Genomic DNA, 20476 nt, shown 5'->3' with positions numbered 1-20476 from the left:
CCTTGGTTCTAATTGATCCAACTTTCTTCATGTTCTAACTCCTAATTTTTATGAGAGGGCATCTGTTTGGTGGTATTAGATTATATACCTATCCCTAATACTTTATTTTAGCTAGGATGTAGGGTGTATGGGAAACTGGGTATGGCCTGTTTCTTCCATAAATAAGGGTTGTAAAAACCAACTGTCTTGGAGGGAGTGATTGTCTGAGCCATGCAAGGTGAAAAGTCCACAAAAAAGGGAACTTGTTGAGTCAGACACTCCAAGAGCTATCTAAATATAAACACTGCCAAAAAAACTGTTGAGTATATTAAAGAAAGTTATCATCTTGAAGTTGGAAAACAATTTATAGTGTTTATTTCCTAATCATTCCATCATCATTTTTCAATGTCTCAGGAGTTTGTTAATGGTGTTGGAAAATAAATCGTTGTGTAAAATTTGTCTTGAGCAAAAAAACCTAATATTAGAGTGAAAAAGGACCCTCAGGACAGGACCTGAGGATAAAAAAATCATGAGAAGCCTAAAGTTAACTGATAAAAATGATTAATTGTATTTTCTTTGCATTTAAAATTTTTTCTTTAAGTCCAGTTATAGGTATTTTGTTGTTTTTACACACTAGCATTTCATCCTGATTCCTTCCAAGAGAAAAAAATATATTAGTACTATAAATTAAAAATAGATGCAGCATTTGAATGACAAGAAAGTGTCTGTTATAAGAAAGCATATGTATTTTCAATACCAAATGACTTACTCATTCTATTTTTTTGATGTAAGCAAATGTAGACATTTCAATCCATAAAGAGCATTTGGAGTCAGGAGAGAAAATTTACAGTCTTCATGAAAGTAACTAACTTCTTTTTCATTGTTTTCCTTTTTTTTTTTTTCTCCAGCAGTTTCAATTTTTCTGAGAGTGGTCTCCCAATACTATGGTTTAATATCCTTTTATACTTGTTAGGAAATAAATATAAATTTTTCTTTAAAGTTAGCAAAAATGAAGAATGAACATACTTTATGTCAGCATAGATTAAGTAATAGATTCAAATTCTACAGATAGTGCTTCTTGCTGGTGCTTATTTTTCATAATTTAAAGGAAAGTGAAACTATTCCATGTACAGTCATGCACAACTACATTTGAAAGGAAAACATTCTGATTACTATATATATATATATATATATATATATATTTATATATATATTTATATATATGGATATGTATAATGAGTCTTTTAATAATTGACTTGCATCAAATTGAACAATAATATTGTACACCTTAACAGTTTTACTTTAGGCTTGATTTATTCATTTCCAGGATTTCTAAATAGCATGTAGAGGACAAATGGGCAATTCATGAAACAAATGTTGTACTGTCTTATCAAGGATATATTTCCTTTATTAAGTAAATATCTGGCAATATGATATGATAAAAATAAATGAATTAGGAGATAGATCTGTGCTCAAAGTTTGATTTCAGCATTTTCTTGCCCTATGACCAAACAAGACCCTTTACATCTTTATATATCAATTTGTTCATTTGCAATGTATCAACGATACTGTATTTTCTCAACTCAAATCTATATATTTCTTTACATCTTTGAAATTAGATTAGATTAATTAACTCTCCCACATAACTTCCTCTCTGACAGGCAGAAGATGAAGTGTGAATTCATTGCCCTTTGCTTAGGTGAACTGAGCCAAAGATCAGAGGCACCTGCTTGTTTTATTGTTAATTCTGTTGATGTATTTGCTTCCATTGCTATAAAAATTGTCAGTGTCTTAGTAGAGGTCAGAGCTAGGAAAGATATGTGAGAATGATTTTGAAAGACTATTAATGAGGTGCTGAATATCCATCAAAACACAAGTTGGCCTTCAAGATAAGTTAATCATCAGCATCATGAAACTAAATTAGAGACATAAAATTAAAATCTTAAGTAACAGAGTTTGTCCAAAAGAAAATGGAAATAAGCCACACATATTCTCTAACATGCTTCCTGTCTATCTAATCAATTCTAATGTTTCCATGTTAGGAGTTACCAGGAGCCTTTAACATAAAAAAAAAACAGACAAACAAAAGAAAAAACTTGTGTTATTGTGAACAGTCCTCTTGGCCAAGGAAGGCTATGGAGATCACAGCAGAATAGTAATCTCATTGAAGAAGACACAAAATTAAACTTTGATACTGAATATTAAAATGAATATGTGGCTATTTTATCTTATTTAAATGGTGTTTTAAAATAAGCTTTATGAAGGCATAATTTAAATAGTAACATTTTAAAGTGTACGATTAGATAAGTATTGAAAAATGTTATAGATGTGTGACCTTCACCACATTCAGGATATAAAAAATTTACATCCACACCAAATTTTCCTCCAGGTCCTTTGCTGTCACATCTCCACCCAGACCCTTACAGTATATCTTACAGTATTAAGACTTTTGATCTATGAACATGATATTTCTCTTTGCTTATTTAAATCTTTTAAATTCATCTCAGCAATGATATGTAGTTTTCAGTGAAACTGATTTTATACATTTATTTTTTAAATTTCTCCCTAAGGATTTGATAATTTCAATGTTATCCTAAATTGTATAATTTTTAATTTCAATTTTTAACTGTCCATTGTTGCTCGTGTTCAGAAGTACAACAGATTTAATTTTAATCTGTGTCTTTATATTTATAGTATAGAGAGAATAATATTTTAATCAAAACTACAAATATTTACTTTTTATTTGGTGTATTTAGATCATTTCAATATGGTATGTTGTATATCTTTCATTTGTTATTTCTTTTTTCTATTTGTCCAATCTATATTTCTGCTTCTTTGCTTCTTTTCTTAATTTATTTTTAATGAATTGTACTTCTTCATGACTCCACTCTATATCAACCATTGGCTTATTGACTATGTGTCTTAATTTCATTATTTAGTCACCTCTTTCATTTCTGGTCAATATTTTTATTGATTTATTTTGTTCCTAGTAGGATCACATTTTTCTGTTTCTGTATAAGCCTGGTAAGTTTTTAATGCATGCTAGACACTGGAAAATTTACATTTTAGAGTGCTGGAATATGTTGTATTTCTGTAAAGTTTTGGATGTTTTCTGGTGTTCAGTCTAGTTAACTTGGAATTGATTGTTTACTTTCGAGTTTTACTTTTAAGTTTTGTTATAATGGGTACAGAGTAACCTTCATCTGGGGCTACCTTATCGCCCTATTCTACTTTACGACTCCCAAACTTAGGTGACTTTTTCTTGGTAAGACAAGTGATATAAATAAATTAAGACAGATACGTACAATACGGAGTAGTGAGGTCTATGAAGACCTGGAGCACGCATGCTTTCTATAAAGGCAAAATATGCTAATTTTTTTCAGCCAGTGTTTACCATGCCAGAGTGTAGGACCATGAATACTATAATTTCTGAATTTTCAAGGGAAAGCAGAAATCTTGAATTTTTTGGTTAAATCTTTTGATTATTAGGTATTAAAAATCTTTAAAAAACTGGGAAATAAAACAGTATACAGTTCACAATGTGGAAGTTGATCTTGTTAAGGAATGCCAACTTTAAACATAAAACATATTTTCCTATTGACTTTGGCTCCTATTTGTGTGTGAAAATATTCAGGATAATGCCATGGCAAGAGCACTAATGTAAAATAGACTATTAGAGTCAACTTCTTTCCATAGAGAATTTAACATTTGTGCCCTGTATTTGGAAGGGGCATAGTGATCTGTAATATTATCTCTAATTCAATATTTTTGCTGAATTGTTAGTAAATTTATTGACTTACATGTCAGAGTGCTGTGAAAACCATACAGCATTAAACATTTGCAATTATTATTATGATTTATTAATATTTTTCAGTTATGATTCTAATTTTAAAAAAACCAAATAGATAAATGAAGTTTAATTTTAGTGCAATATACCATACTTTAATTAATCAAGGAGCCCCTGGATAAGAATGTTTGATGACACTATCCAAGTGCTTTTATTTGCCCTTTAATTTTCAACTAAATCAACAGAGTCAGATGCAACTGCTATAGGTATTAAAACTCCAAAGTCTAGGGGAAAAATTGTAAACAAAATACAATTCTCACAGTCATGCTGACAAAGTTTCTAAAAAAAATTATCAGCATTAGTGAATAAATTGCATCAAAGTGACAAAACAGATGGATTTATTATGCTTGGAAAGGTACATTCCTTTAATCCTGAAAGTGTTTTTCAATTTATAAAAGATTCAGTGAACTAGAATTATGTTTTAGTTAGTGCCATAGCTACTTTGGGTGATTATCCAGTTAATCAGGTTATATGACTGACTGGTTATTTTGCTACCTATGTTAAATAACCTGAAATCTATACAATTCATTGCATATTTTGAAGCACTGTAGATATAAGATTAATAGCAACTAAAGTGTACTGAATTCAATAAGACTGTGTTGATTCAATAGATTTTTACAATGGCAATCTGCTAAACTAAATATTGATAGAACAAATTTCCTTGAATAAAATAATTAATAAATATAGTAAGCTATTGATAATATTTTATTACATTTGGCTCTATTTATTTATATACTATAAATGAATACAGTATAGGCAAGTATCTAATTAATTTAGACTAAAAGGATTTAATTCTAAACATGCATATTTTGGAAGTAAAGGCTATTTAAGAATTCTTACATAATTATTTTAAAACATCAGCTTCGGTGTGTATGAATATTCCAAAGTGTAATTTAACAATTTCTCTGGTATGAAAAATTGTGTTTGATTTTAAATTTATACATATTTAAATACTGGAAAAATGTTATCCTACTTTTTTTTTTAACATTTTTATTGGAGTATAATTGCTTTAAAATGGTGTGTTAGTTTCTGCTTTAAAACAAAGTCAATCAGCTATACATATACATATATCCCCATATCTCCTCCCTCTTGTGTCTCCCTCCAACCCTCCCTATCCCACCCCTCTGGGTGGTCACAAAGCACCTAGGTGATCTCCCTGTGCTATGTGGCTGCTTCCCACTAGCTATCCATTTTACATTTGGTAGTGTATATATGTCCATGCCACTCTCTCACTTCGTCCCAGCTTACCCTTCCCCCTCCCTGTGTCCTCAGGTCCATTCTCTATGTCTGAGTCTTTATTCCTGTCCTGCCCCTAGGTTCGTCAGAACCATTTTTTTTTTTTTTTTAGATTCCATATATATGTGTTAGCATGCAGTATTTGTTTTTCTCTTTCTGACTTACTTCACTCTGTATGACAGACTCTAGGTCCATCCACCTCACTACAAATAACTCAATTTCATTCCTTTTTATTGGCTGAGTAATATTCCACTGTATATATGTGTCACATCTTCTTTATCCATTCATCTATCGATGGACACTTAGGTTGCTTCCAAGTCCTGGCTACTGTAAATAGAGGTGCAATGAACATTGTGGTACATGACTCTTTTGGCATTATGGTTTTCTCAGGGTATATGCCCAGTAGTGGGATCGCTGGGTCGTATGGTAGTTCTATTTTTAGTTTTTTAAGGAACCTCTATACTGTTCTCCATAGTGGCTGTATCAATTTACATTCCCACCAACAGTGCAAGAGGGTTCCCTTTTCTCCACACCCTCTCCAGCATTTATTGTTTCTAGATTTTTTGATGATGGCCATTCTGACTAGTGTGTGGTGATTCCTCATTGTAGTTTTGATTTGCATTTCTCTAACGATTAGTGATGTTGAGCATCCTTTCATGTGTTTGTTGGCAATCTGCATATCTTCTTTGGAGAAATGTCTATTTAGGTCTTCTGCCCATTTTTGGATTGGGTTGTTTGTTTTTTTGATATTGAGCTGCATGAGCTGCTTGTAGATTTTGGAGATTAATCCTTTGTCAGTTGCTTCATTTGCAAATACTTTCTCCAATTCTGAGGGTTCTCTTTTCGTCTTGTTTATGTTTTCTTTTGCTGTGCAAAAACTTTTAAGTTTCATTAGGTCTCATTTGTTCATTTTTGTTTTTATTTCCATTTCTCTAGGTGGGTCAACAAGGATCTTTCTGTGATTTATGTCATAGAGTGTTCTGCCTCTGTTTTCCTCTAAGAGTTTGATAGTGTCTGGACTTACATTTAGGTCTTTAATCCATTTTGAGTTTATTTTTGTGTATGGTGTTAGGGAGTGTTCTAATTTCATTCTTTTACATGTGGCTGTCCAGTTTTCCCAGAACCACTTATTGAAGAGGCTGTCTTTTCTTCATTGTATATTCTTGCCTCCTTCATCAAAAATAAATTGACCATATGTGCGTGGGCTTATCTCTGGACTTTCTATCCTGTTCCATGGACCTATAATACTGCTTTTGTGCCAGTACCATACTGTCTTGATTAGTGAAGCTGGGTAGTATAGTCTGAAGTCAGGGAGCCTGATTCCTCCAGTTCCGTTTTTCTTTCTCAAGATTGCTTTGGCTATTCGGAGTCTTTTGTGTTTCCATACAAATTGTGAATTTTTTTGTTCCAGTTCTGTGAAAAATGCCATTGGTAGTTTGATAGGGATTGCATTGAATCTGTAGATTGTTTTGGGTAGTAGAGTCATTTTCACAATGTTGATTCTTCCAATCCAAGAACATGGTATATCTGTCCATCTGTTTGTATCATCTTTAATTTCTTTCATCAGTGTCTTATAGTTTTCTGCATACAGGTCTCATGTCTCCTTAGGTAGGTTTATTCCTAGATATTTTATTCTTTTTGTTGCAATGGTAAATGGAGTGTTTCCTGAATTTCTCTTTCAGATTTGTCACCATTAGTGTATAGGAATGCAAGAGAGTTCTGTGCATTAGTTTTGTATCCTGCCATTTTACCAAATTCATTGATTATCTCTAGTAGTTTTCTGGTAGCATCCTTAGGATTCTCTATGTATAGTATCATGTCATCTGCAAACAGTGACAGCTTTACTTCTTTTCCGATTTGAATTCCTTTTATTTCTTTTCCTACTCTGATTGCTGTGGCTAAAACTTCCAAAACGATGTTGAATAATAGTGGTGAGAGTGAACAACCTTGTCTTGTTCCTGATCTTAGAGGAAATGGCTTCCGTTTTTCACCATTGAGAATGATGTTGGCTGTAGGTTTGTCATATATGGCCTTCATTATGTTGAGGTAAGCTCCCTCTATGCCTACTTTCTGCAGGGCTTTTATCATAAATGGGTGTTGAATTTTGTCAAAAGCTTTCCTGGTATCTATTGTGATGATCATATGATTTTTCTCCTTCAGTTTTTTAGTATGGTTTATCACATTGATTGATTTGCATACATTGAAGAATCCTTGCATTCCTGGGATAAACCCCAATTTATCATGGTGTATGATCCTTTTAATGTGCTGTTGGATTCTGTTTGCTAGTATTTTGTTGAGGATTTTTGCATCTATGTTTATCAGTGATATTGGCCTGTAGTTTTCTTTCTTTGTGCCATCTTTGGTTTTGGTATCAGAGTGATGGTGGCCTCGTAGAATAAGTTTGGGAGTGTTCCTGCCTCTGTTATATTTTGGAAGAGTTTGCGAAGGATAGGTGTTAGCTCCTCTCTAAACGTTTGATAGAACTTGCCTGTGATGCCATCTGGTCCTGGGCTTTAGTTTGTTGGAAGATTTTTAATCACAGTCTCAAATTCAGTGCTTGTGATTGTTCTGTTTATATTTTCTATTTCTTCCTGGTTCAGTCTTGGAAGGTTGTGCTTTTCTAAGAATTTGTCCATTTCTTCCAGGTTGTCCATTTTATTGGCATAGAGTTGCTTGTAGTAATCTCTCATGATCCTTTGTATTTCTGCAGTGTCTGTTGTTATTTCTTTTTCATTTCTAATTCTATTTATTTGAGCCTTCTCCTTTTTTTTCTTGATGAGTCTGGCTAATGGTTTATCAATTTTATCTTCTCAAAGAACCAGCTTTTAGTTTTATTGATCTTTGCTATCGTTTCCTTCATTTCTTTTTCATTTATTTCTGATCTGATCTTTATGATTTCTTTCCTTCTGTTAACTTTGGGTTTTTTTTTGTTCTTCTTTCTCTAATTGCTCTTGGTGTAAGGTTAGGTTTTTTATTTGAAATATTTCTTGTTTCTTGAGGTAGGATTGTATTGCTATAAACTTCCCTCTTAGAACTGCTTTTGCTGCATCCCATGGTTTTTGGTCGTCGTGTTTTCATTGTCATTTGTTTCTAGGTATTTTTTGTTTTCCCCTTTGATGTCTTCAGTGATCTCTTGGTTATTTCGTAGTGTATTGTTTAGCCTCCATGTGTTTGCATTTTTTTACAGATATTTTCCTGTAATTGATATCTAGTCTCATAGCATTGTGGTTGGAAAAGATACTTGATACGATTTCAGTTTTCTTAAATTTACCAATGCTTGATTTGTGACCCAAGATATGATCTATCCTGGAGAATGTTCCATGAGCACTTGAGAAGAAAGTGTATTCTGTTGTTTTTGGATGGAATGTCTTATAAATATAAATTAAGTCCATCTTGTTTAAAGTATCATTTAAAACTTGTGTTTCCTTATTTATTTTCATTTTGGATGATCTGTCCATTGGTGAAAGTGGGGTGTTAAAGTTCCCTACTATGATTGTGTTACTGTCAATTTCTCCTTTTATGGCTGTTAGAATTTGCCTTATGTATGGAGGTGCTCCTATGTTGGGTACATAAATATTTACTATCCTACTTTTTAATAAGAAACTTATCTTTTAAAGTTGGCAGAGACATAAGAGTACATTCAAATTGCCACCATAGGAATACCAAAGCCTGTGTGAAAATTTAAATTTTAAGCTTAAAACCTAAAAAGCCATTGAAAAATCATAATTGACATGGTGGTATATAGTAAGGTTATATTACTTTGTAATTTAAATATAGCTTTGGTTAAAAAAAAATATTGACATTCTTATGTTAATAACTACACATTATAGGATGTATCATGTATTATTCTGTAGAGTAAGAACATAAGTTGTATCTTTAATGTTGCAAAATAGTAATTCTGCCTTAATATGAAAAATGCCTTTAAGTGGAAAAATTACGTAAATTTATTATAATGATGTATTATGTTTCAAAACCTTGAACACATTAGTAGAAGTGAAGTCACACAGAAATGAGCATATGTGTATACACATGTGGATAAAAATGCCTACATTATGGAAAAATAAATTTCCTGGGTTAGGTATGACTAAGAGAGTCAGTTATAAAACAGTAACATAGTATAGTCTATTGATTATCTTATAGTATCAAAGATATACATACAAGATATCATTCTGAAATGCAACAATAGGATCAAGTTAAATAATCAAAGTTAAATATTATGTCAGCATTATCAGCATCTATAATTTATTCAAATTATGGTCATTAGAAAATAAAGCAAATGAGTGGGCATTTAACATAATTTGTTATCTACCCTTGAAACTGAATTCCATCACCAAGAGTCTAATTCTTTTTAAACCATTTAAAAATGAAAATTGACATTTTTGAAATGGTTTTGCTTAAAATATGGTTTATATTTTCCAACACTTAGGTTCCTTTTTTTCCCTCTGATTAAGCATATCTTCTGTTAATCAGAATCATTAAGTGGATGCTGTCAACCCTGATATAATTTACTGGGATCACTGACCCAGTATATTTTGTGTTCAGATACTCATTAAATATGTTTGTTAAAATTAGGATTTTAAAAAGAGGAGGATAACTACTGTCAATCATATGCCAGTTATAACAGAAGTCATTCTGAGATAGTTTAATGAAAACTGTCTATAAGACAGTTAAAACACAGCAGTAAAAGTACTCAGAATCTGAGTGATTGGCATATGTCACTGGTGGGATAATATGTAAGATACAACTTTTGGACAGATTTTTTTCTTCAGAGTTCATTTTCCTGTTAAGAAAATTTAAACTTATAGGCGTTATTAGATTAAAATTAAGAAAATATATTACCATTCAATTTTAAGGTATTTAAACATTCTTTTTTTACCACTGAAAGAAAATTATTTAAGGCCTAAAGGAAAAAAGTATGGCTCCAAAATATCAAGTACAATTTTTTTGTTGTTGTTGTTTTAAAGATTAGTTTTGTTTTGTTTTGTTTTTTAATACTTTATTTATTTATTTTATTTATTTATTTATGACTGTGTTGGGTCTCTTAGTTTTCGTGTGAGGGCTTTCTCTAGTTGTGGCAAGTGGGGGCCACTCTTCATCGCGGTGCACGGGCCTTTCACTATCGTGGCCCCTCCCGTTGCGGGGCACAGGCTCCAGACGCGCAGGCTCAGTAGTTGTGGCTCACGGGCCCAGTTGCTCCGCGGCATGTGGGATCTTCCCAGACCAGGGCTCGAACCCGTGTTCCCTGTATTAGCAGGCAGATTCTCAACCACTGCGCCACCAGGGAAGCCCTCAAGTACAATTTTAAGTGAAATAAATAAATGTTTGAATGTTTAAAAATGTCATCTTGCACATATATTGGGTTGGCCAAAAAGTGCCTTTGGTTTTTAAGTAAAAATAAAAGGCACATTTTTCATTTTCACCAAGAACTTTATTGAACAACGTATTCACCCTTTTGTTCTATTACCTTCTGCCATTTTTCAGGCAACTTCACAATTCCATCTTCCCAAAACTTTTTATCTTTTTGAGCAAAGAACTGTTCCAGGTGCCTTTTACAGTCTTGCAGGGAATTGAAATTTTTTCCATTAAGAGAATTTTACAAAGACCTAAATAAATGGAAATTCAAAGGCACAATGTCTGTTGAATCTGGCTGATGAATCAGAACTTCCCAGCCAAGCTATAACAGTTTTTGCCTGGTCATCAAAGAAACATGCAGTCTTGCATTATCCTGATGGAAGATTATGCATTTTCTGTTGACTAATTCCGGACACTTTTCGTCAAGTGCTGCTTTCAGTTGGTCTATTTGCGAGCAGTACTTGTTGGAATTAATTGTTTTTCCGGAAAGAGCTCATAATAGAGGACTTCCTTCCAATCCTACCATATACACAACATCACCTTCTTTGGATGAAGACCAGCCTTTGGTGTGGTTGGTGGTGGTTCATTTCACTTGCTCCATGATCTCTTCTGTTCCACATTATTGTACAGTATCCACTTTTCATTGCCCATCACAACTTGTTTTAAAAATGGAACGTTTCAGTAGAGAATCTCATGCAGAAAATACGGTCAAGAAGGCTTTCTTGGCTTAACTTACATGGAACCCAAACATCAAAGTGATGAACATAACCAAGCTGGGGCAAGTAATTTTCAATGTTTGATTTGGATATTTTGAGTATGTCAGCTATCTCCCATGTGGTATAACGTTGATTGTTCTCAATTAATGTCTCGATTTGATCATTATCACCTGACCATCGAGCATCGTTCAGCGAGAAATCTCCAGCACAAAACTTCGCAAACCACTTTTGACACGTTCGATCAGTCATAGCACCTTCTCCGTATGCTGCACAAATCTTTTTTTGTGTGTGTTTCAGTTGAATTTTTACCTTTCTTCAAATAATAAAGCATAATATGCCAAAAATATTGCTCTTTTTCTTCCATCTTCAATATTAAAAGGGCTATACAAAAATTCACCGATTTTGATAAGTTTTTTAAAAATGCATGCTGATATGACAGCTGCCACAAAAATCTAACAAAATTGTTTCGAATGAAGTTAAAGACAGCTAAGCACCCACTAGAGCCATCTTACAGGAAAACTGAATGAATATTTTGGCCAACCTAATACATTTTTGTTACATTTTCAAAACTATGGAGTTTAGATTCATTGTCATATTATTTTACATTTAGGTGTTAAAATCTTTTCAACAATTTAAAGCAAATATTTAAACTTAAGATGTGATATGGATATATTCAATATGTCAGAAAAGAAGCTTAAGACTGCTCAGGGCACACGTTTTTATTACAACATTTGACAAGTGGTAGAGTGGGGTTGCTTCAGTTTATTAAAAATTAAATATTTTTATTCTATTTTTAGAATAAAATTTGAAATTTATACACTCCACCCTGAGCTTTTAAATTTTCTTTTTATTTGTTTTGAGATTTAATTTTAACTTTATAAGTTTGTCAGATGTAAATGAAAGTGAAAAGTCATCCCGTTACAGTGATTTAATATTTGGTAATGAATGGTAAGCTAAGAAATTTTGACTAATTCTACCAATGAGAACAACTGGGAAGTCTAGAGAGAAAAAAGAAATGAGGAAAGAAAAACTGGAGATTGAATAAGACAGCAAAGAATTGCAGAACCAAAATTTAAGAGACAAAGAACAAACAGATTTGTGATTACTGCTTTTAGAATCATTGTTTACCTGGAGGTGTCTGCCAATTCAGAAAGACAAGCTGAGTGACAGAAACCAAGCAATCAGCAACACTTCAGAACTTCCTGGAGTGAAGAAGAGAAAAATTGAGTCTAGGGTGAGCCAAGAATAGCTTTGCAGGGAAAACTCAGTTTTGGCGTAGACCCCAAATGGACCACAGGTGAATTGGAATTACAAGGTCCCTGCAAGGGGCAAAATATATAAATTTCTGAAATTATGCTAAGGGGATCTGAGATTGTTACTACATCTAGTTGTTGACAGATGAAAACATAAATTTTCTCTAGAGGAAGAAAATATCCTAGATCTCAAAGTATTTGAAATATTTTTTTCCAAATAAAGTATCTGGTATTCAAACAAATGTGAATAGGTCTATTGTGTTTCCATACAAATTGTAAAAATGTTTGTTCTAATTCTGTGAAAAATGCCATAAAATAGACCTGGAGGAATCAGGCTCCCTGACTTCAGACTATACTACAAAGCTACAGTAATCAAGACAGTATGGTACTGGCACAAAAATAGAACTATAGATCAATGGAACAGTATAGAAAGTCCAGAGATAAATCCATGAATCTATGGTCACCTAATCTATGAGAAGGAGGCAAGAATATACAATGGAGAAAAGACAGTCTCTTCAATAAGTGGTGCTGGGAAAACTGGACAGCTACATGTAAATGAATAAAATTAGAACACTACCTAACACCATACACAAAAATAAACTCAAAATGGATTAAAGACCTAAGTGTAAGGCCAGACACTATCAAACTCTTAGAGGAAAACATAGGCAGAACACTCTATGACATAAATCACAGCAAGATCCTTTTTGACCCACCTCCTAGAGAAATGGAAATGAAAACAAAAATAAACAAATGGGTCCTAATTAAACTTAAAAGTTTTTGCACAGCAAAGGAAACTGAAACAAAAAGACAAAATGAAAAGACAACACTCAGAATGGGAGAAAATATTTATAAATGAAGCAACCAACACGGGATTAATCTCCAAAATATACAAACAGCTCATGAAGCTCAATATCAAAAAACAAACAACCCAATCAAAAAATGGGAGGAAGATCTAAATAGACATTTCTGCAAAGAAGACATACAGATGGTTAAAAAGCACATGAAAAGATGCTCAACATCACTAATTATTAGAGAATTGAAAATCAAAATACAAGGTATCACCTCACATGGGTCAGAATGACCATCATCAAAAAAATCCACAAACAATAAATGCTCAGTAGGGTGTGGGGAAAAGGGAACCCTCCTACATTGTTGGTGGGAATGTAAATTGATACAGCCACTATGGAGAACAGTATGAAGGTTCCTTAAAAAACTAAAAATAGAGCTACCATATGATCCAGCAATCCCACTCCTGGGCATATATCCAGAAGAAAACATAATTTGAAAAGATACATGCACCCCAATGTTCACTGAAGCACTATTTACAATAGCCAGGACATGGAAGCAACCTAAATGTCCATCAATGGAGGACTGGATAAAAAAGATGTGGTACATATATACAATGGAATATTACTCAGCTATAAAAAAGAATGAAATAATGCCATTTGCAGCAACATGGATGGACCTAGAGATTGTCATACTGAGTGAAGTAAGTCAGACAGAAAAAGACAAATATATGCTATCGCTTATGTGCAGAATCTAAGAAAAGGGTACAAATGAACTTATCTACAAGATAGAAAGTGACAGATGTAGAAAACAAACTTATGGTTACTGGGGGGTAGGAAGGGAGAGGGATAAACTGGGAGATTGGGATTGACATATACATGCTACTATATATAAAATAGATAACTAATAAGGACCTACTGTATAGCACAGGGAACTCTACCAGTACTCTGTAATGGCCTATATGGGAAAAGAATCTTAAAAAGTGTGGATATATTTATGCATATAACTGATTCACTTTGCTGTACACCTGAAACTAACACAACGTTGTAAATCAACTATACACCAATAAAAAATAGAAAAGAAAAGTGAATAGGATCACAAGGAGAGAAGATGACATGTTTGAAGTCAAATCAATAGAAATTAACCAACCAAGTCACATGTCATGGGGTTGTGATGCACAGACATTAAAAATATTTAGAGAACTAAAAGTCAAGTTTAAGAATTTATTCAAATAATTAGAAATAATAATAATAATGGCAAGTAGAATGAAATAAAATCATCAAAATTAGAGAGACAGAAACTCAAGTCAAAGAAATAAACAAGTTAATACAAGAAAACTACAAATATACACACAGGCATATTTCAATTAAATGTAATTGCATCAAATACAAAACTAAGAAATCGTTTTTAACCAGCAGTCAAATTAAAAAGGAACTAGAGTCAAAATAACACCAAACTTTTCAACGGCAACATTGTTAATAAAATGTAATAAATTAAATACTTCAAAGAGTTGAAGGAAAATTACCTTAAATATCGTATTTTAAAATAATTGCAACTTGAGGTGTAATTGCAGTACAATAAACTGTGCACATATTTAAAGTGCACAATTTGATCAATTTTGACAAAGGATTACACCCATGATCAAGACAACAAACATTTCCATCAACCCCAAAAGTTTCCTTGTGCCCCACTGTAATACCCCTCTTCCATGTCCCATTCTTAGGCAGCCACTGACCTGGTTTCTACCACAATTTATTTTTTTTTCCATTTTCTAGGACTTATATAAATTCCCTTAATTTTATATAATTTTTCCCTACCTTTTTATATTTAGCATAATTATTTTAAAATCCATCCATGTTTTTATGTTTCAATAGTTCATTCTCTTTTATTGCTAAGTAGTATTTCATTAAATTCATACAGATGAGTTTATTTATTCGTCTGTTAGTGGACATTAGATTTGTTTTCAGTTTGGGGCTATTATAAATAAGGCTTCTACATATATGCATATACAAATCTTTGCCTGGACATGTTTTTGTTTAATTTGTGTATATGTAGGAGCTGTATGTCTGGGCTGTATTGTAATTATATGTTTAACTTTTTTCTTTTTTTTTCATGGAAAGGCATTTTATTTTAAATGTAGCAGTGTTTACATACTAAACTCCCAATCTATCCCTCCCCCAACCCTTCCCCCTGGTAACCATAAATTTGTTCTCTATATCTGTGAGTCTGTGCCTATTTTGTAAATAAGTTCATTTGTATCATTTTTTTTAAGATATTTACCTTTTTAAAGAACCGTTGAAACTGTTTTGCAAAGTTTTTTTTTTTTTTTTTTTTAACAGTTTTGCATTTTCACTAGCAATGTAATAGATCTGTAGATTCCCAATGTCTTCACCATCAATGGTTTGGTCAGTTATACTTTTATTTTACCCATTCTAATAATGTATTAAACTTCAAAAGTGTATATTTTGCTAAAAATATCATTTAAATATGATGGCCTACCAAAAATATTCTCACACTTACAAGACCTGAGGAGATCCTGTGTGAAGAAATACTTTGGAAAGGACAGTAATAAAGCCAGAAGTTTACTGTGAAATATATATAGGTAGTATAATATATATCACCTAAAAGAGCAATTAAAAAACCAAACATTAGTGACTGATGCTAACTTCGGGCAATGGCAGTGTTGATGATGTTGAGAAGCAGCAATCAAATCCTATTCCTTCTTTATGGGGAGGCTGAAATGTAATTATCCTGGAGAATCCCTTCCCTGTTCAAATGTAAGGGCTTTCTTCTGCTTTCTACTACATAGTGCTTTCACCTCTAATTAACCCCTATTAAGCTCTGCCTTTCTATGTAGTATATCATGTCTTATAATGAAGGAAAACAACAACGACAACAAAAACATGGTTAAGACCTTGACTTCACACTTATTTATGTGGCTAGACAACCTTTGAACTACATTTCTCTCCTGTAAGATGAGATTAATCATTTCAAGGATTGTTATGAGGTGATACTCTGATGTATTATGAACCTACAGTTACTAACTTTTCTTGACCACAAGATTACAATGTCCTTGAAACATTAACAAATATATATTTTATGTGTTTAAAACTCACATTCAAGAGATGTAAAAATGGAATGTTTGAGTTTTAAATGTAGTGATACACACACAAATGCATTTCAGTATATACTCTCATGAGTGGCAAAGTGATTATTCGTCCACTAGATCAGTATAACATTTATATAATATTGTGAATAAAAGTATTTTTGTGATACTCTGAATTGTATTCTCTCTAGTAAGCATAGTTTACAACAGCACAATAAAACTCTAACCATATCCTACAGTGGGTAACAAATAATGCCTGCCAAACTATAATGCTAGTGTCTCCCTTTAGTGAACAAGTTTCATTAATTTGCTTTAAATTTGGCAGAAGGCTCACTGTTGGGAACACAATGGCAGGTACTTCATTATGAGTCCAGCTGGTACTCATAAGTGGTTGAATTCAACCCAATATACATACACCAGCCATTTGTCCTTATAAGATTGTATGTCAGGTATGGCTCACTATTCTTACAGATACACCCAGGGCCCATAGAGGAAGTCAATTATGTCTAACCTATGCTAACCCATGGAGTGCCTTAAAGGATGCTGCCCCAAAGTAGCAACATCTTTCTGTGACTCTTATGAGAGTTAAATTCAGTTTGAATCAATAAATTCATGATGAGAATTGATATTCATCCAATATGACTCCAGACTCTGCATGGCCACATCTGAAGTACAAATCTCGCAGCTGAAAACATTAGAATAGCATAATCTTCCTATAATGACACATGCCAGCTTTTGGTTTGCTTTTGTTTTTGTGGCAAATAATTAATCTGTTTTGTTTCACAGAAATTCGTGAGATTGCTTTAATGAAAACTATTTTCTTTCCATTTAGAATAGTTTTCAGCCATATTATTCTCTGAAGTTAATGTGTTTTGACATTGTCGGGAATGGAAAACACTAAAACCATGCGCAACGTATTAAGAAATCTTTTCTGAAGCCTTAAAATGAGAAGAATAATTTATAGATAAACAAAAAAAAGTGTTTGTGATAAAGATGGCTAATATGAAGTATGACTATAGGAAATGTTCTTAACCTATCTATTAATAGGCCAGAATTATCTAATCTTTGTGGGCATTTTACTTTGTATCCTGATGATCCATTATCCTTGATGCATTCATCTACCTTTTTCATATTTTATTCTCGTTTTATCCTCTTTCTTTTAATAGTGGTTGGAAAAATGAAATTGCTTGGTGAATAAAGTGGAGTATTGAGTTATGCTGCAAAAATATTGCTCTTCTTATCGCTGCTGAGGAAAGAATTGCTACTTTGCTCATTCTACTGTCCTCTTTTCCCTACCTGTGTCCTTTTGTGTGGCTGAAAGGGGAACTGAATACTCAATTCTGTATTGAATAAATTAAAAACTATTTCTAGACCCATTGTGTTAGTTTCCTACTGCTGTTGAAACAATTACCACAAATTTAGTGACTTAAAGCAATGCAAATGTATTATTTTATGTTTTGGAGTTCAGAAGTCTAAAATGTGTCCTCAGGGCTGCATTCCTTCTGAAGGCCCTAGAAAAAAAACAAAACTATTTTCTTGTCTTTACCAGTTTCCAAAGTCTGCCTCTCTCTAACATCTGAGCCAGTACCTTAGCATTTGCCGACCCTCCCTACCCACAACCCTTGACCTCCTGCCTCTCTCTTATAAGGATCCATGGGGTTCCCACAGGCCCAATGAGATAACGCAGGTCAGTCTCCCCATTTCAATAACCTTAATCATATTTACAAAGTCCTTTTTGCCATGTAATACAATATAGTCACAGATTTAGGGGATTAGGACCTGAACATCTGTAGGGGGTATTATTTAGCCTAGCATACTCATGAAGTTCTAACTTGTTGGTTAAGGGAAGTTGGGCAGGTGAGAATGTCTTCATTAGGGTTTCCTAGCCTTACCTTTATGAAAAGGACTATCATAATGATGTTAGTATCTAGCTGAGATGTACCTGTACTTTTGTTTTTTTCAAATGATGATCTTTTTTATGGAGTAGGGAGAAGTAAGGGGTTAATTAAATCTAGTCTAGTGTTGTAAGCCTAACCTAATTTGAATAGTTACTTTGCTTAGTTCAGAATTTTGGAGACAAACTTTATGTTGAGGAGGCAAAGAGTCAATCTTTCAGGTTTCTACCACTGCTCTCTTCCCCTTCTAATCTCCTAACTGGCTTATACAACCTTGTAGAGCAAGAAAGGACAGATTCTACAGAACCCACATGGACTTTGAAACTTCTCTCATAATTTCTGAGGAGTTAGCTGATCAGTCAGTCTACTCCATGAACTGATAAGTTTTGAGGTGTATCTGATGTTCTCTGCCTCTTTGGGTGGCTGGTTTGTAACAACAGAGTTCTGGCCATGTGACTCCAGACTCAACATTTCCAACTACAGAAGTCTTATTTTCCCAACCCTGTACTTCTCCCAGGCCACATGCAATCTAAATAACTCCATGTTTTTTTTGGAATGGAACCCTAGTTACCTCTACATAAAATTATAAAACCATGGTAATCCAAGAAATTTGCTTAAATTCACCTATTTAGCTACTTCCAAATAATGATTCATTATCTCTGCCTTGCACCATGTTTGAAGTCCTTTCTATAGACCTACTAGTGGTTCATAGTTTTTCTTATTTAAGCCTGAGAAAATACAACACCCCTTTAGATTCCCCACCGTCAAGCCAAAGCTACACAGAAGTTTTTAACCCCACTCCAGCCAACAGGTGTGGGAAACACACATTGGCAAAGTCATGGTACAGGATATTCTTCTAGTGTACCTAACATGTTTCCTTCTCATTGTGAAACACCACAGTGTTGACAAGGGAAAGTTTTTTGTGTTCTATTTTTCTATATCATCTCTATTCATAAGTAAGAAAGCCTTATACTTTAGTTATCAATGGAAGAAGTAGTACTAACTTACATTGTGGAAGAATTTCTTGTAATCAGTCATTTGAACATCTGAGCTAATATTATAGTCAGAAAGATTTAGCTCTAAGTACCATTTTACATTTTATTTGTTTGTTTTCACAGTATTAAATTTTACCTTGAATTTAAATTTTGATATTAATTTGACTTATTTTAGTTGTTTACTCTTTTGCTAATAATCAAGTGTATGGCATCTAATGAAACAAAACTTTCTTACTGATAAAATAATTTTAAAACATTTGAATGATTAAACTATTGTCTCAAAATTTAAAAACTAATTTGATGATGTAATATATTATGTTAGTGATATAACTGTCATTCATGCAATTAGCAAATATTTAGCGAGTGAAGGATATTTTGCTAAGCACCAAAAGAGGCGATGACTATATTATAGTGTGAGATGCCAAGTGGTAATCTAGTAGTAATATTTTAATAAATAAATTTAAATCACAGGGAAGTTATTCAGGCCTGAGGAAACAAAATATAATCAGTTATTAAGGCAAGAACTCATCTTTTACACATTATGAATAGTGAGAATTTACGTTGAATCACAGTTTAAACAAAGAGCAGATAGTTGGTACTAGAGCTAAGCACTTTGATGGCATATTAAGAGCTGTGACTTGAATTACATAGTCAGTGAAGGTTTTTGAAAATGTGGATGATATGAAAACTTTACTTTAGAAAGAAGGTTCTAGGTTCAGTATTGAAGATGTAATTTAGGTAGGAGAAGACTGTAGGAAGAACCAAGAAATATAAACATAAATTTGTGAGGTTGTAAATATGTTCAGATATTTGCGGACATTTGCAAGAGACACTGACAAAGTAGAACTAGCAGAATACACCTTTCATAGGGAATGGCAGGAAATAGTTAAAATGACTCTAGGTTCTCATCCTCCATGGCTGGCAGGACTGTGTTATTAAAAAAAGAGAGAGAGAGAGAGAGAGAGAGAAGTAGGGAAAAAAATCATACTATGTAAGCTCAGAAAAAAACAAAACAAAACAAAAAACAACTAGTTCCAGTAGTAGTTTTCTGATTGGTTCTTTCCTTCTATTTTTTAAGAAACCATAGTGTGGTCTTCTAAAAATTATATTGATGATCAATATAAGATGAAAAAGTAGCTACATGTAAATCAGTGAAGTTAGAACACACCCTCACACCATGCACAAAAATAAACTCAAAATGGCTTAAAGACTTAAACGTAAGATATGAAACCATAAAATTCCTAGAAGAGAGCACAAGCAAAACACTCTCTGACATAAATTCTACCAATGTTTTCTTAGGTCAGTCTTCCA

Source organism: Balaenoptera acutorostrata, chromosome 5, assembly GCF_949987535.1.
Source record: "Balaenoptera acutorostrata chromosome 5, mBalAcu1.1, whole genome shotgun sequence".
Classification (NCBI taxonomy): Eukaryota; Metazoa; Chordata; class Mammalia; order Artiodactyla; family Balaenopteridae; genus Balaenoptera; species Balaenoptera acutorostrata.
Note: the sequence above shows the minus strand (reverse complement) of the source record.